The sequence below is a fragment of the Staurois parvus genome, unplaced genomic scaffold (assembly GCF_062004578.1).
Source record: "Staurois parvus isolate SC_StPar_1 unplaced genomic scaffold, SC_StPar_1.0 ptg001181l, whole genome shotgun sequence".
In the NCBI taxonomy this organism is placed as follows: Eukaryota; Metazoa; Chordata; class Amphibia; order Anura; family Ranidae; genus Staurois; species Staurois parvus.
Genome location: NW_028318977.1, coordinates 3810848 through 3827997, shown reverse-complemented (window position 1 = coordinate 3827997; position 17150 = coordinate 3810848). Strand labels below are relative to the sequence as shown.

Genomic DNA, 17150 nt, shown 5'->3' with positions numbered 1-17150 from the left:
TGGGTCCATCCGGCAAAGTGGCAAGGTAGATTAATAGGCACTGCCATTGATTTAGACAAGTCAACCCCAAGTCAAAGGTACATAGAAAAAGCTCTGGCCCAGTCTTTGCTTTTCTTCTCCAATGGAAAGGCTTTCTAGCCTCAAAGACGCCATGGGCTGTCCTACATTTTCACCGTGGGGGTGTGTACGGCTGAAGGAAGGCATGTCTTTGGGTGGACTTGACCCACATCTGAATGTATTCACCAAGATGGCTGCCGTGGCCTAAAGCAGGACTTTTTAGGAGCTGCCAGGCGAGGGAAGCCACGTGTGTCCCGCCGAAGAGCATTGGTGGTTCAGTGGTAGAATTCTCGCCTGCCACGCGGGAGGCCCGGGTTCGATTCCCGGCCAATGTAATTATGGTCACTTTGTATTTATCGCCCCACTGGTAGCTCAGTTCCCCGCCGCCCCCGATATCAAGCACCTTGGAAGGTGTCAAGGCTCAACTATATTGTCTAGAACCTGCTAGTCGGTGTGAAAGTTTTTGAAAGCACCTCCTTCAAATGACATCATGGAAAGCCATGGGGCCATACCCAAGGAAATGGTTGTTCATCGCCCACAGACAGACATGCTTGGAGGTGTGACTCTGCCACCAAGGGTTCCATGGATAACACCAGAACCCTCACTACTGGCTGGAGAAGGAGCTTCTTCCCAAGGGATTCTGCTGTCCAAAGTCTCAGGAAAGAAAAAAGGCAGCTCTGAGGAGGAAGAGTGAAAACCTTTGAACTTGGGAAAATGGAGGCTGTCTTGGTGTCTAGCGGCCAGAGCCTAAGCCATCAATGCTGACACGGGGAGGTGCCTGGAGATATAGCTATCTAACGTGGTAGGTGTTCTGCTGCCATCTGATGGTTGGTTTCCAGATTGCATTCTGGGGGTTTTTCACTGGGTGATCTTACATGTATATACAGCATTTAAATGTGAAGCTGCAAGTAGTAAAAAAGGAGGAAATCTAGCTATGCTTTGAGTCTGTGGAATGTAGGCCTAATGTGTCATGTCAGGAAGCAGCGTAGGGGGTAAAAAGGTGATTTTTACTCCTTTGTGCTTCAAGATTGCATCTCTGGCAACAGTGGTAGTGAGAGAGGCAATTGTTGGTGGTAGTGAAGGAGTTGATTGCTGGCAGGTGTTCTATAGTACTGGGATGCTGCATTGTGCTGTGCTGAATGAAACACAGTTACACAAAACAGATGGTGGACTTTATTCGGAGTAGCACATAAGAGAGCAGTGATCAACTGGAGCGCAAAGTGGGCGCTGGAGCCAAGGGGGATTAGCTCAAGTGGTAGAGCGCTCGCTTAGCATGCGAGAGGTAGCGGGATCAATGCCCACATCCTCCAGAGGAAAACCTTCACGTGGGGTGACCTGCTTTTGATTTTGTTTTTCTTCAGGCTCGGCCCTGAGCGCTGTGGGAAAAGCCTCCCCTCTCTAGTCAAAAGGCCAAGCGGGAGTCATCCTCGTAACATGTGCCATGGCGTTGACACTCTCGGGCAGATGTGGCTTCAGCCAATACCTTGACACAGAAGGACTAACACAAAGCATAAATTGCTTGCTTTGCCTGCGAGAAGTCGCGCAAGGCAGTGTTGGACCAAAGCAATCTATTACCCAAAGCATGGCCAGGCTTCCATGGCCAAGAGACAATATTCCATTAGTGCAAAAAGTGCAAGTGCCATGTAGAAGCTGAGAGGTTTCCACTGGTTTTATCACCACAATCGGGTCCCACTTCCTTGACACAGAAGTGTGACAGACCCAACCAGAACAGGGCGTTTGGAGGGAACTAGGGGCTAGCCTTCTGCCCACTGATTAGGGCCCATGGAGAGAGCAGATCATTCTCCAATGATGGACAACAACGTGATGAACGCTGAGAGCGAGGCTTGGATTACAACTCTGTATAAAGACAATACATCTTCCCTTGCGGAGTGGATGGAAAGATGGAATATTAACCTTGTACAGGTCAACGGTCAGAGGGAATATGGTGGCCCTCATGCAGACTGGGTTGGAGAAGATCCTCTGTTTGGGACAGAAATATTTATCAACAATCTCCCTGAAGAAATCTATGAATATGTCAATGAATTCCACAGTTCAGACTGTTGGAATATTGTATGAGTTTTGTCTTAGGATGGACAGATTAGACAAGTGAAAGCAAAGAGCTGAAAGACAGCATGTGTAAGGGACTTGGCGTATTGAGGGCTGGGTTTGTTGCCGGGCTGTCTGCGGTGCGCTCCCTGATTAATCCAAGCATTTTGTGGGTGAAAGAAAGCCCTTTGCCTAAGCAAGGAAACGGAGATTGCCAGAGAAAAAGGTCAACTTAGCAGAGGATGGTTTCGATCCATCGACCTCTGGGTTATGGGCCCAGCACGCTTCCGCTGCGCCACTCTGCTCCAGGCCGGAAGGAGCTGCAAAAATAGGAGGATGTAATATGCTACCAGTCCTATGGGACAAAAACTTCAGGAAATTCTTTGGCTGGGAGGCGACCTCGCCTGGCGCTTGGCCGCCACTTTCCACATTCTGCTTATAGAAGGCTTTCAGCGGAAAAGATCTGTTCCTCTCTGTTTCAGGCAGCTCCTATTGACTTTGTAGAGTCTCCCCTGAGGCCAATGTAGAGCCCCTCTAAAGATCTCCTACGGATGTGAACGGGGAGTGGGTCCATCCGGCAAAGTGGCAAGGTAGATTAATAGGCACTGCCATTGATTTAGACAAGTCAACCCCAAGTCAAAGGTACATAGAAAAAGCTCTGGCCCAGTCTTTGCTTTTCTTCTCCAATGGAAAGGCTTTCTAGCCTCAAAGACGCCATGGGCTGTCCTACATTTTCACCGTGGGGGTGTGTACGGCTGAAGGAAGGCATGTCTTTGGGTGGACTTGACCCACATCTGAATGTATTCACCAAGATGGCTGCCGTGGCCTAAAGCAGGACTTTTTAGGAGCTGCCAGGCGAGGGAAGCCACGTGTGTCCCGCCGAAGAGCATTGGTGGTTCAGTGGTAGAATTCTCGCCTGCCACGCGGGAGGCCCGGGTTCGATTCCCGGCCAATGCAATTATGGTCACTTTGTATTTATCGCCCCACTGGTAGCTCAGTTCCCCGCCGCCCCCGATATCGAGCACCTTGGAAGGTGTCAAGGCTCAACTATATTGTCTAGAACCTGCTAGTCGGTGTGAAAGTTTTTGAAAGCACCTCCTTCAAATGACATCATGGAAAGCCATGGGGCCATACCCAAGGAAATGGTTGTTCATCGCCCACAGACAGACATGCTTGGAGGTGTGACTCTGCCACCAAGGGTTCCATGGATAACACCAGAACCCTCACTACTGGCTGGAGAAGGAGCTTCTTCCCAAGGGATTCTGCTGTCCAAAGTCTCAGGAAAGAAAAAAGGCAGCTCTGAGGAGGAAGAGTGAAAACCTTTGAACTTGGGAAAATGGAGGCTGTCTTGGTGTCTAGCGGCCAGAGCCTAAGCCATCAATGCTGACACGGGGAGGTGCCTGGAGATATAGCTATCTAACGTGGTAGGTGTTCTGCTGCCATCTGATGGTTGGTTTCCAGATTGCATTCTGGGGGTTTTTCACTGGGTGATCTTACATGTATATACAGCATTTAAATGTGAAGCTGCAAGTAGTAAAAAAGGAGGAAATATAGCTATGCTTTGAGTCTGTGGAATGTAGGCCTAATGTGTCATGTCAGGAAGCAGCGTAGGGGGTAAAAAGGTGATTTTTACTCCTTTGTGCTTCAAGATTGCATCTCTGGCAACAGTGGTAGTGAGAGAGGCAATTGTTGGTGGTAGTGAAGGAGTTGATTGCTGGCAGGTGTTCTATAGTACTGGGATGCTGCATTGTGCTGTGCTGAATGAAACACAGTTACACAAAACAGATGGTGGACTTTATTCGGAGTAGCACATAAGAGAGCAGTGATCAACTGGAGCGCAAAGTGGGCGCTGGAGCCAAGGGGGATTAGCTCAAGTGGTAGAGCGCTCGCTTAGCATGCGAGAGGTAGCGGGATCAATGCCCACATCCTCCAGAGGAAAACCTTCACGTGGGGTGACCTGCTTTTGATTTTGTTTTTCTTCAGGCTCGGCCCTGAGCGCTGTGGGAAAAGCCTCCCCTCTCTAGTCAAAAGGCCAAGCGGGAGTCATCCTCGTAACATGTGCCATGGCGTTGACATTCTCGGGCAGATGTGGCTTCAGCCAATACCTTGACACAGAAGGACTAACACAAAGCATAAATTGCTTGCTTTGCCTGCGAGAAGTCGCGCAAGGCAGTGTTGGACCAAAGCAATCTATTACCCAAAGCATGGCCAGGCTTCCATGGCCAAGAGACAATATTCCATTAGTGCAAAAAGTGCAAGTGCCATGTAGAAGCTGAGAGGTTTCCACTGGTTTTATCACCACAATCGGGTCCCACTTCCTTGACACAGAAGTGTGACAGACCCAACCAGAACAGGGCGTTTGGAGGGAACTAGGGGCTAGCCTTCTGCCCACTGATTAGGGCCCATGGAGAGAGCAGATCATTCTCCAATGATGGACAACAACGTGATGAATGCTGAGAGCGAGGCTTGGATTACAACTCTGTATAAAGACAATACATCTTCCCTTGCGGAGTGGATGGAAAGATGGAATATTAACCTTGTACAGGTCAACGGTCAGAGGGAATATGGTGGCCCTCATGCAGACTGGGTTGGAGAAGATCCTCTGTTTGGGACAGAAATATTTATCAACAATCTCCCTGAAGAAATCTATGAATATGTCAATGAATTCCACAGTTCAGACTGTTGGAATATTGTATGAGTTTTGTCTTAGGATGGACAGATTAGACAAGTGAAAGCAAAGAGCTGAAAGACAGCATGTGTAAGGGACTTGGCGTATTGAGGGCTGGGTTTGTTGCCGGGCTGTCTGCGGTGCGCTCCCTGATTAATCCAAGCATTTTGTGGGTGAAAGAAAGCCCTTTGCCTAAGCAAGGAAACGGAGATTGCCAGAGAAAAAGGGCAACTTAGCAGAGGATGGTTTCGATCCATTGACCTCTGGGTTATGGGCCCAGCACGCTTCTGCTGCGCCACTCTGCTCCAGGCCGGAAGGAGCTCCAAAAATAGGAGGATGTAATATGCTACCGGTCCTATGGGACAAAAACTTCAGGAAATTCTTTGGCTGGGAGGCGACCTCGCCTGGCGCTTGGCCGCCACTTTCCACATTCTGCTTATAGAAGGCTTTCAGCGGAAAAGATCTGTTCCTCTCTGTTTCAGGCAGCTCCTATTGACTTTGTAGAGTCTCCCCTGAGGCCAATGTAGAGCCCCTCTAAAGATCTCCTACGGATGTGAACGGGGAGTGGGTCCATCCGGCAAAGTGGCAAGGTAGATTAATAGGCACTGCCATTGATTTAGACAAGTCAACCCCAAGTCAAAGGTACATAGAAAAAGCTCTGGCCCAGTCTTTGCTTTTCTTCTCCAATGGAAAGGCTTTCTAGCCTCAAAGACGCCATGGGCTGTCCTACATTTTCACCGTGGGGGTGTGTACGGCTGAAGGAAGGCATGTCTTTGGGTGGACTTGACCCACATCTGAATGTATTCACCAAGATGGCTGCCGTGGCCTAAAGCAGGACTTTTTAGGAGCTGCCAGGCGAGGGAAGCCACGTGTGTCCCGCCGAAGAGCATTGGTGGTTCAGTGGTAGAATTCTCGCCTGCCACGCGGGAGGCCCGGGTTCGATTCCCGGCCAATGCAATTATGGTCACTTTGTATTTATCGCCCCACTGGTAGCTCAGTTCCCCGCCGCCCCCGATATCGAGCACCTTGGAAGGTGTCAAGGCTCAACTATATTGTCTAGAACCTGCTAGTCGGTGTGAAAGTTTTTGAAAGCACCTCCTTCAAATGACATCATGGAAAGCCATGGGGCCATACCCAAGGAAATGGTTGTTCATCGCCCACAGACAGACATGCTTGGAGGTGTGACTCTGCCACCAAGGGTTCCATGGATAACACCAGAACCCTCACTACTGGCTGGAGAAGGTGCTTCTTCCCAAGGGATTCTGCTGTCCAAAGTCTCAGGAAAGAAAAAAGGCAGCTCTGAGGAGGAAGAGTGAAAACCTTTGAACTTGGGAAAATGGAGGCTGTCTTGGTGTCTAGCGGCCAGAGCCTAAGCCATCAATGCTGACACGGGGAGGTGCCTGGAGATATAGCTATCTAACGTGGTAGGTGTTCTGCTGCCATCTGATGGTTGGTTTCCAGATTGCATTCTGGGGGTTTTTCACTGGGTGATCTTACATGTATATACAGTATTTAAATGTGAAGCTGCAAGTAGTAAAAAAGGAGGAAATATAGCTATGCTTTGAGTCTGTGGAATGTAGGCCTAATGTGTCATGTCAGGAAGCAGCGTAGGGGGTAAAAAGGTGATTTTTACTCCTTTGTGCTTCAAGATTGCATCTCTGGCAACAGTGGTAGTGAGAGAGGCAATTGTTGGTGGTAGTGAAGGAGTTGATTGCTGGCAGGTGTTCTATACTACTGGGATGCTGCATTGTGCTGTGCTGAATGAAACACAGTTACACAAAACAGATGGTGGGCTTTATTCGGAGTAGCACATAAGAGAGCAGTGATCAACTGGAGCGCAAAGTGGGCGCTGGAGCCAAGGGGGATTAGCTCAAGTGGTAGAGCGCTCGCTTAGCATGCGAGAGGTAGCGGGATCAATGCCCACATCCTCCAGAGGAAAACCTTCACGTGGGGTGACCTGCTTTTGATTTTGTTTTTCTTCAGGCTCGGCCCTGAGCGCTGTGGGAAAAGCCTCCCCTCTCTAGTCAAAAGGCCAAGCGGGAGTCATCCTCATAACATGTGCCATGGCGTTGACACTCTCGGGCAGATGTGGCTTCAGCCAATACCTTGACACAGAAGGACTAACACAAAGCATAAATTGCTTGCTTTGCCTGCGAGAAGTCGCGCAAGGCAGTGTTGGACCAAAGCAATCTATTACCCAAAGCATGGCCAGGCTTCCATGGCCAAGAGACAATATTCCATTAGTGCAAAAAGTGCAAGTGCCATGTAGAAGCTGAGAGGTTTCCACTGGTTTTATCACCACAATCGGGTCCCACTTCCTTGACACAGAAGTGTGACAGACCCAACCAGAACAGGGCGTTTGGAGGGAACTAGGGGCTAGCCTTCTGCCCACTGATTAGGGCCCATGGAGAGAGCAGATCATTCTCCAATGATGGACAACAACGTGATGAACGCTGAGAGCGAGGCTTGGATTACAACTCTGTATAAAGACAATACATCTTCCCTTGCGGAGTGGATGGAAAGATGGAATATTAACCTTGTACAGGTCAATGGTCAGAGGGAATATGGTGGCCCTCATGCAGACTGGGTTGGAGAAGATCCTCTGTTTGGGACAGAAATATTTATCAACAATCTCCCTGAAGAAATCTATGAATATGTCAATGAATTCCACAGTTCAGACTGTTGGAATATTGTATGAGTTTTGTCTTAGGATGGACAGATTAGACAAGTGAAAGCAAAGAGCTGAAAGACAGCATGTGTAAGGGACTTGGCGTATTGAGGGCTGGGTTTGTTGCCGGGCTGTCTGCGGTGCGCTCCCTGATTAATCCAAGCATTTTGTGGGTGAAAGAAAGCCCTTTGCCTAAGCAAGGAAACGGAGATTGCCAGAGAAAAAGGTCAACTTAGCAGAGGATGGTTTCGATCCATCGACCTCTGGGTTATGGGCCCAGCACGCTTCCGCTGCGCCACTCTGCTCCAGGCCAAAAGGAGCTGCAAAAATAGGAGGATGTAATATGCTACCGGTCCTATGGGACAAAAACTTCAGGAAATTCTTTGGCTGGGAGGCGACCTCGCCTGGCGCTTGGCCGCCACTTTCCACATTCTGCTTATAGAAGGCTTTCAGCGGAAAAGATCTGTTCCTCTCTGTTTCAGGCAGCTCCTATTGACTTTGTAGAGTCTCCCCTGAGGCCAATGTAGAGCCCCTCTAAAGATCTCCTACGGATGTGAACGGGGAGTGGGTCCATCCGGCAAAGTGGCAAGGTAGATTAATAGGCACTGCCATTGATTTAGACAAGTCAACCCCAAGTCAAAGGTACATAGAAAAAGCTCTGGCCCAGTCTTTGCTTTTCTTCTCCAATGGAAAGGCTTTCTAGCCTCAAAGACGCCATGGGCTGTCCTACATTTTCACCGTGGGGGTGTGTACGGCTGAAGGAAGGCATGTCTTTGGGTGGACTTGACCCACATCTGAATGTATTCACCAAGATGGCTGCCGTGGCCTAAAGCAGGACTTTTTAGGAGCTGCCAGGCGAGGGAAGCCACGTGTGTCCCGCCGAAGAGCATTGGTGGTTCAGTGGTAGAATTCTCGCCTGCCACGCGGGAGGCCCGGGTTCGATTCCCGGCCAATGCAATTATGGTCACTTTGTATTTATCGCCCCACTGGTAGCTCAGTTCCCCGCCGCCCCCGATATCGAGCACCTTGGAAGGTGTCAAGGCTCAACTATATTGTCTAGAACCTGCTAGTCGGTGTGAAAGTTTTTGAAAGCACCTCCTTCAAATGACATCATGGAAAGCCATGGGGCCATACCCAAGGAAATGGTTGTTCATCGCCCACAGACAGACATGCTTGGAGGTGTGACTCTGCCACCAAGGGTTCCATGGATAACACCAGAACCCTCACTACTGGCTGGAGAAGGAGCTTCTTCCCAAGGGATTCTGCTGTCCAAAGTCTCAGGAAAGAAAAAAGGCAGCTCTGAGGAGGAAGAGTGAAAACCTTTGAACTTGGGAAAATGGAGGCTGTCTTGGTGTCTAGCGGCCAGAGCCTAAGCCATCAATGCTGACACGGGGAGGTGCCTGGAGATATAGCTATCTAACGTGGTAGGTGTTCTGCTGCCATCTGATGGTTGGTTTCCAGATTGCATTCTGGGGGTTTTTCACTGGGTGATCTTACATGTATATACAGCATTTAAATGTGAAGCTGCAAGTAGTAAAAAAGGAGGAAATATAGCTATGCTTTGAGTCTGTGGAATGTAGGCCTAATGTGTCATGTCAGGAAGCAGCGTAGGGGGTAAAAAGGTGATTTTTACTCCTTTGTGCTTCAAGATTGCATCTCTGGCAACAGTGGTAGTGAGAGAGGCAATTGTTGGTGGTAGTGAAGGAGTTGATTGCTGGCAGGTGTTCTATAGTACTGGGATGCTGCATTGTGCTGTGCTGAATGAAACACAGTTACACAAAACAGATGGTGGACTTTATTCGGAGTAGCACATAAGAGAGCAGTGATCAACTGGAGCGCAAAGTGGGCGCTGGAGCCAAGGGGGATTAGCTCAAGTGGTAGAGCGCTCGCTTAGCATGCGAGAGGTAGCGGGATCAATGCCCACATCCTCCAGAGGAAAACCTTCACGTGGGGTGACCTGCTTTTGATTTTGTTTTTCTTCAGGCTCGGCCCTGAGCGCTGTGGGAAAAGCCTCCCCTCTCTAGTCAAAAGGCCAAGCGGGAGTCATCCTCGTAACATGTGCCATGGCGTTGACACTCTCGGGCAGATGTGGCTTCAGCCAATACCTTGACACAGAAGGACTAACACAAAGCATAAATTGCTTGCTTTGCCTGCGAGAAGTCGCGCAAGGCAGTGTTGGACCAAAGCAATCTATTACCCAAAGCATGGCCAGGCTTCCATGGCCAAGAGACAATATTCCATTAGTGCAAAAAGTGCAAGTGCCATGTAGAAGCTGAGAGGTTTCCACTGGTTTTATCACCACAATCGGGTCCCACTTCCTTGACACAGAAGTGTGACAGACCCAACCAGAACAGGGCGTTTGGAGGGAACTAGGGGCTAGCCTTCTGCCCACTGATTAGGGCCCATGGAGAGAGCAGATCATTCTCCAATGATGGACAACAACGTGATGAACGCTGAGAGCGAGGCTTGGATTACAACTCTGTATAAAGACAATACATCTTCCCTTGCGGAGTGGATGGAAAGATGGAATATTAACCTTGTACAGGTCAACGGTCAGAGGGAATATGGTGGCCCTCATGCAGACTGGGTTGGAGAAGATCCTCTGTTTGGGACAGAAATATTTATCAACAATCTCCCTGAAGAAATCTATGAATATGTCAATGAATTCCACAGTTCAGACTGTTGGAATATTGTATGAGTTTTGTCTTAGGATGGACAGATTAGACAAGTGAAAGCAAAGAGCTGAAAGACAGCATGTGTAAGGGACTTGGCGTATTGAGGGCTGGGTTTGTTGCCGGGCTGTCTGCGGTGCGCTCCCTGATTAATCCAAGCATTTTGTGGGTGAAAGAAAGCCCTTTGCCTAAGCAAGGAAACGGAGATTGCCAGAGAAAAAGGTCAACTTAGCAGAGGATGGTTTCGATCCATCGACCTCTGGGTTATGGGCCCAGCACGCTTCCGCTGCGCCACTCTGCTCCAGGCCGGAAGGAGCAGCAAAAATAGGAGGATGTAATATGCTACCGGTCCTATGGGACAAAAACTTCAGGAAATTCTTTGGCTGGGAGGCGACCTCGCCTGGCGCTTGACCGCCACTTTCCACATTCTGCTTATAGAAGACTTTCAGCGGAAAAGATCTGTTCCTCTCTGTTTCAGGCAGCTCCTATTGACTTTGTAGAGTCTCCCCTGAGGCCAATGTAGAGCCCCTCTAAAGATCTCCTACGGATGTGAACGGGGAGTGGGTCCATCCGGCAAAGTGGCAAGGTAGATTAATAGGCACTGCCATTGATTTAGACAAGTCAACCCCAAGTCAAAGGTACATAGAAAAAGCTCTGGCCCAGTCTTTGCTTTTCTTCTCCAATGGAAAGGCTTTCTAGCCTCAAAGACGCCATGGGCTGTCCTACATTTTCACCGTGGGGGTGTGTACGGCTGAAGGAAGGCATGTCTTTGGGTGGACTTGACCCACATCTGAATGTATTCACCAAGATGTCTGCCGTGGCCTAAAGCAGGACTTTTTAGGAGCTGCCAGGCGAGGGAAGCCACGTGTGTCCCGCCGAAGAGCATTGGTGGTTCAGTGGAAGAATTCTCGCCTGCCACGCGGGAGGCCCGGGTTCGATTCCCGGCCAATGCAATTATGGTCACTTTGTATTTATCGCCCCACTGGTAGCTCAGTTCCCCGCCGCCCCCAATATCGAGCACCTTGGAAGGTGTCAAGGCTCAACTATATTGTCTAGAACCTGCTAGTCGGTGTGAAAGTTTTTGAAAGCACCTCCTTCAAATGACATCATGGAAAGCCATGGGGCCATACCCAAGGAAATGGTTGTTCATCGCCCACAGACAGACATGCTTGGAGGTGTGACTCTGCCACCAAGGGTTCCATGGATAACACCAGAACCCTCACTACTGGCTGGAGAAGGAGCTTCTTCCCAAGGGATTCTGCTGTCCAAAGTCTCAGGAAAGAAAAAAGGCAGCTCTGAGGAGGAAGAGTGAAAACCTTTGAACTTGGGAAAATGGAGGCTGTCTTGGTGTCTAGCGGCCAGAGCCTAAGCCATCAATGCTGACACGGGGAGGTGCCTGGAGATATAGCTATCTAACGTGGTAGGTGTTCTGCTGCCATCTGATGGTTGGTTTCCAGATTGCATTCTGGGGGTTTTTCACTGGGTGATCTTACATGTATATACAGCATTTAAATGTGAAGCTGCAAGTAGTAAAAAAGGAGGAAATATAGCTATGCTTTGAGTCTGTGGAATGTAGGCCTAATGTGTCATGTCAAGAAGCAGCGTAGGGGGTAAAAAGGTGATTTTTACTCCTTTGTGCTTCAAGATTGCATCTCTGGCAACAGTGGTAGTGAGAGAGGCAATTGTTGGTGGTAGTGAAGGAGTTGATTGCTGGCAGGTGTTCTATAGTACTGGGATGCTGCATTGTGCTGTGCTGAATGAAACACAGTTACACAAAACAGATGGTGGACTTTATTCGGAGTAGCACATAAGAGAGCAGTGATCAACTGGAGCGCAAAGTGGGTGCTGGAGCCAAGGGGGATTAGCTCAAGTGGTAGAGCGCTCGCTTAGCATGCGAGAGGTAGCGGGATCAATGCCCGCATCCTCCAGAGGAAAACCTTCACGTGGGGTGACCTGCTTTTGATTTTGTTTTTCTTCAGGCTCGGCCCTGAGCGCTGTGGGAAAAGCCTCCCCTCTCTAGTCAAAAGGCCAAGCGGGAGTCATCCTCGTAACATGTGCCATGGCGTTGACACTCTCGGGCAGATGTGGCTTCAGCCAATACCTTGACACAGAAGGACTAACAAAAAGCATAAATTGCTTGCTTTGCCTGCGAGAAGTCGCGCAAGGCAGTGTTGGACCAAAGCAATCTATTACCCAAAGCATGGCCAGGCTTCCATGGCCAAGAGACAATATTCCATTAGTGCAAAAAATGCAAGTGCCATGTAGAAGCTGAGAGGTTTCCACTGGTTTTATCACCACAATCGGGTCCCACTTCCTTGACACAGAAGTGTGACAGACCCAACCAGAACAGGGCGTTTGGAGGGAACTAGGGGCTAGCCTTCTGCCCACTGATTAGGGCCCATGGAGAGAGCAGATCATTCTCCAATGATGGACAACAACGTGATGAACGCTGAGAGCGAGGCTTGGATTACAACTCTGTATAAAGACAATACATCTTCCCTTGCGGAGTGGATGGAAAGATGGAATATTAACCTTGTACAGGTCAACGGTCAGAGGGAATATGGTGGCCCTCATGCAGACTGGGTTGGAGAAGATCCTCTGTTTGGGACAGAAATATTTATCAACAATCTCCCTGAAGAAATCTATGAATATGTCAATGAATTCCACAGTTCAGACTGTTGGAATATTGTATGAGTTTTGTCTTAGGATGGACAGATTAGACAAGTGAAAGCAAAGAGCTGAAAGACAGCATGTGTAAGGGACTTGGCGTATTGAGGGCTGGGTTTGTTGCCGGGCTGTCTGCGGTGCGCTCCCTGATTAATCCAAGCATTTTGTGGGTGAAAGAAAGCCCTTTGCCTAAGCAAGGAAACGGAGATTGCCAGAGAAAAAGGTCAACTTAGCAGAGGATGGTTTCGATCCATCGACCTCTGGGTTATGGGCCCAGCACGCTTCCGCTGCACCACTCTGCTCCAGGCCGGAAGGAGCTGCAAAAATAGGAGGATGTAATATGCTACCGGTCCTATGGGACAAAAACTTCAGGAAATTCTTTGGCTGGGAGGCGACCTCGCCTGGCGCTTGACCGCCACTTTCCACATTCTGCTTATAGAAGGCTTTCAGCGGAAAAGATCTGTTCCTCTCTGTTTCAGGCAGCTCCTATTGACTTTGTAGAGTCTCCCCTGAGGCCAATGTAGAGCCCCTCTAAAGATCTCCTACGGATGTGAACGGGGAGTGGGTCCATCCGGCAAAGTGGCAAGGTAGATTAATAGGCACTGCCATTGATTTAGACAAGTCAACCCCAAGTCAAAGGTACATAGAAAAAGCTCTGGCCCAGTCTTTGCTTTTCTTCTCCAATGGAAAGGCTTTCTAGCCTCAAAGACGCCATGGGCTGTCCTACATTTTCACCGTGGGGGTGTGTACGGCTGAAGGAAGGCATGTCTTTGGGTGGACTTGACCCACATCTGAATGTATTCACCAAGATGGCTGCCGTGGCCTAAAGCAGGACTTTTTAGGAGCTGCCAGGCGAGGGAAGCCACGTGTGTCCCGCCGAAGAGCATTGGTGGTTCAGTGGTAGAATTCTCGCCTGCCACGCGGGAGGCCCGGGTTCGATTCCCGGCCAATGCAATTATGGTCACTTTGTATTTATCGCCCCACTGGTAGCTCAGTTCCCCGCCGCCCCCGATATCGAGCACCTTGGAAGGTGTCAAGGCTCAACTATATTGTCTAGAACCTGCTAGTCGGTGTGAAAGTTTTTGAAAGCACCTCCTTCAAATGACATCATGGAAAGCCATGGGGCCATACCCAAGGAAATGGTTGTTCATCGCCCACAGACAGACATGCTTGGAGGTGTGACTCTGCCACCAAGGGTTCCATGGATAACACCAGAACCCTCACTACTGGCTGGAGAAGGAGCTTCTTCCCAAGGGATTCTGCTGTCCAAAGTCTCAGGAAAGAAAAAAGGCAGCTCTGAGGAGGAAGAGTGAAAACCTTTGAACTTGGGAAAATGGAGGCTGTCTTGGTGTCTAGCGGCCAGAGCCTAAGCCATCAATGCTGACACGGGGAGGTGCCTGGAGATATAGCTATCTAACGTGGTAGGTGTTCTGCTGCCATCTGATGGTTGGTTTCCAGATTGCATTCTGGGGGTTTTTCACTGGGTGATCTTACATGTATATACAGCATTTAAATGTGAAGCTGCAAGTAGTAAAAAAGGAGGAAATATAGCTATGCTTTGAGTCTGTGGAATGTAGGCCTAATGTGTCATGTCAAGAAGCAGCGTAGGGGGTAAAAAGGTGATTTTTACTCCTTTGTGCTTCAAGATTGCATCTCTGGCAACAGTGGTAGTGAGAGAGGCAATTGTTGGTGGTAGTGAAGGAGTTGATTGCTGGCAGGTGTTCTATAGTACTGGGATGCTGCATTGTGCTGTGCTGAATGAAACACAGTTACACAAAACAGATGGTGGACTTTATTCGGAGTAGCACATAAGAGAGCAGTGATCAACTGGAGCGCAAAGTGGGTGCTGGAGCCAAGGGGGATTAGCTCAAGTGGTAGAGCGCTCGCTTAGCATGCGAGAGGTAGCGGGATCAATGCCCGTATCCTCCAGAGGAAAACCTTCACGTGGGGTGACCTGCTTTTGATTTTGTTTTTCTTCAGGCTCGGCCCTGAGCGCTGTGGGAAAAGCCTCCCCTCTCTAGTCAAAAGGCCAAGCGGGAGTCATCCTCGTAACATGTGCCATGGCGTTGACACTCTCGGGCAGATGTGGCTTCAGCCAATACCTTGACACAGAAGGACTAACACAAAGCATAAATTGCTTGCTTTGCCTGCGAGAAGTCGCGCAAGGCAGTGTTGGACCAAAGCAATCTATTACCCAAAGCATGGCCAGGCTTCCATGGCCAGGAGACAATATTCCATTAGTGCAAAAAGTGCAAGTGCCATGTAGAAGCTGAGAGGTTTCCACTGGTTTTATCACCACAATCGGGTCCCACTTCCTTGACACAGAAGTGTGACAGACCCAACCAGAACAGGGCGTTTGGAGGGAACTAGGGGCTAGCCTTCTGCCCACTGATTAGGGCCCATGGAGAGAGCAGATCATTCTCCAATGATGGACAACAATGTGATGAACGCTGAGAGCGAGGCTTGGATTACAACTCTGTATAAAGACAATACATCTTCCCTTGCGGAGTGGATGGAAAGATGGAATATTAACCTTGTACAGGTCAACGGTCAGAGGGAATATGGTGGCCCTCATGCAGACTGGGTTGGAGAAGATCCTCTGTTTGGGACAGAAATATTTATCAACAATCTCCCTGAAGAAATCTATGAATATGTCAATGAATTCCACAGTTCAGACTGTTGGAATATTGTATGAGTTTTGTCTTAGTTTGGACAGATTAGACAAGTGAAAGCAAAGAGCTGAAAGACAGCATGTGTAAGGGACTTGGCGTATTGAGGGCTGGGTTTGTTGCCGGGCTGTCTGCGGTGCGCTCCCTGATTAATCCAAGCATTTTGTGGGTGAAAGAAAGCCCTTTGCCTAAGCAAGGAAACGGAGATTGCCAGAGAAAAAGGTCAACTTAGCAGAGGATGGTTTCGATCCATCGACCTCTGGGTTATGGGCCCAGCACGCTTCCGCTGCGTCACTCTGCTCCAGTCCGGAAGGAGCTGCAAAAATAGGAGGATGTAATATGCTACCGGTCCTATGGGACAAAAACTTCAGGAAATTCTTTGGCTGGGAGGCGACCTCGCCTGGCGCTTGGCCGCCACTTTCCACATTCTGCTTATAGAAGGCTTTCAGCGGAAAAGATCTGTTCCTCTCTGTTTCAGGCAGCTCCTATTGACTTTGTAGAGTCTCCCCTGAGGCCAATGTAGAGCCCCTCTAAAGATCTCCTACGGATGTGAACAGGGAGTGGGTCCATCCGGCAAAGTGGCAAGGTAGATTAATAGGCACTGCCATTGATTTAGACAAGTCAAGCCCAAGTCAAAGGTACATAGAAAAAGCTCTGGCCCAGTCTTTGCTTTTCTTCTCCAATGGAAAGGCTTTCTAGCCTCAAAGACGCCATGGGCTGTCCTACATTTTAACCGTGGGGGTGTGTACGGCTGAAGGAAGGCATGTCTTTGGGTGGACTTGACCCACATCTGAATGTATTCACCAAGATGGCTGCCGTGGCCTAAAGCAGGACTTTTTAGGAGCTGCCAGGCGAGGGAAGCCACGTGTGTCCCGCCGAAGAGCATTGGTGGTTCAGTGGTAGAATTCTCGCCTGCCACGCGGGAGGCCCGGGTTCGATTCCCGGCCAATGCAATTATGGTCACTTTGTATTTATCGCCCCACTGGTAGCTCAGTTCCCCGCCGCCCCCGATATCGAGCACCTTGGAAGGTGTCAAGGCTCAACTATATTGTCTAGAACCTGCTAGTCGGTGTGAAAGTTTTTGAAAGCACCTCCTTCAAATGACATCATGGAAAGCCATGGGGCCATACCCAAGGAAATGGTTGTTCATCGCCCACAGACAGACATGCTTGGAGGTGTGACTCTGCCACCAAGGGTTCCATGGATAACACCAGAACCCTCACTACTGGCTGGAGAAGGAGCTTCTTCCCAAGGGATTCTGCTGTCCAAAGTCTCAGGAAAGAAAAAAGGCAGCTCTGAGGAGGAAGAGTGAAAACCTTTGAACTTGGGAAAATGGAGGCTGTCTTGGTGTCTAGCGGCCAGAGCCTAAGCCATCAATGCTGACACGGGGAGGTGCCTGGAGATATAGCTATCTAACGTGGTAGGTGTTCTGCTGCCATCTGATGGTTGGTTTCCAGATTGCATTCTGGGGGTTTTTCACTGGGTGATCTTACATGTATATACAGCATTTAAATGTGAAGCTGCAAGTAGTAAAAAAGGAGGAAATATAGCTATGCTTTGAGTCTGTGGAATGTAGGCCTAATGTGTCATGTCAAAAAGCAGCGTAGGGGGTAAAAAGGTGATTTTTACTCCTTTGTGCTTCAAGATTGCATCTCTGGCAACAGTGGTAGTGAGAGAGGCAATTGTTGGTGGTAGTGAAGGAG

The 17150-nt window shown here is 49.2% G+C and overlaps 9 non-coding genes across 9 annotated transcripts; all 9 read left to right on the top strand.

The window, feature by feature from the left end:
- Positions 1–321: 321 nt before the first annotated feature.
- Positions 322–392, top strand: TRNAG-GCC (transfer RNA glycine (anticodon GCC)). The gene has a single exon. It is a non-coding gene; the product is annotated as a tRNA-Gly (tRNA).
- Positions 393–2989: 2597 nt separating this feature from the next.
- Positions 2990–3060, top strand: TRNAG-GCC (transfer RNA glycine (anticodon GCC)). Its single transcript has one exon. It is a non-coding gene; the product is annotated as a tRNA-Gly (tRNA).
- Positions 3061–5657: 2597 nt separating this feature from the next.
- TRNAG-GCC (transfer RNA glycine (anticodon GCC)) lies at positions 5658–5728 on the top strand. The gene has a single exon. It is a non-coding gene; the product is annotated as a tRNA-Gly (tRNA).
- A 2597-nt stretch (positions 5729–8325) lies between these two features.
- Positions 8326–8396, top strand: TRNAG-GCC (transfer RNA glycine (anticodon GCC)). Its single transcript has one exon. It is a non-coding gene; the product is annotated as a tRNA-Gly (tRNA).
- Positions 8397–10993: 2597 nt separating this feature from the next.
- Positions 10994–11064, top strand: TRNAG-GCC (transfer RNA glycine (anticodon GCC)). Its single transcript has one exon. It is a non-coding gene; the product is annotated as a tRNA-Gly (tRNA).
- A 902-nt stretch (positions 11065–11966) lies between these two features.
- Positions 11967–12039, top strand: TRNAA-AGC (transfer RNA alanine (anticodon AGC)). Its single transcript has one exon. It is a non-coding gene; the product is annotated as a tRNA-Ala (tRNA).
- A 1622-nt stretch (positions 12040–13661) lies between these two features.
- On the top strand, positions 13662–13732 carry TRNAG-GCC (transfer RNA glycine (anticodon GCC)). Its single transcript has one exon. It is a non-coding gene; the product is annotated as a tRNA-Gly (tRNA).
- A 902-nt stretch (positions 13733–14634) lies between these two features.
- TRNAA-AGC (transfer RNA alanine (anticodon AGC)) lies at positions 14635–14707 on the top strand. Its single transcript has one exon. It is a non-coding gene; the product is annotated as a tRNA-Ala (tRNA).
- Positions 14708–16329: 1622 nt separating this feature from the next.
- TRNAG-GCC (transfer RNA glycine (anticodon GCC)) lies at positions 16330–16400 on the top strand. The gene has a single exon. It is a non-coding gene; the product is annotated as a tRNA-Gly (tRNA).
- The last annotated feature ends 750 nt before the right edge of the window (positions 16401–17150 follow it).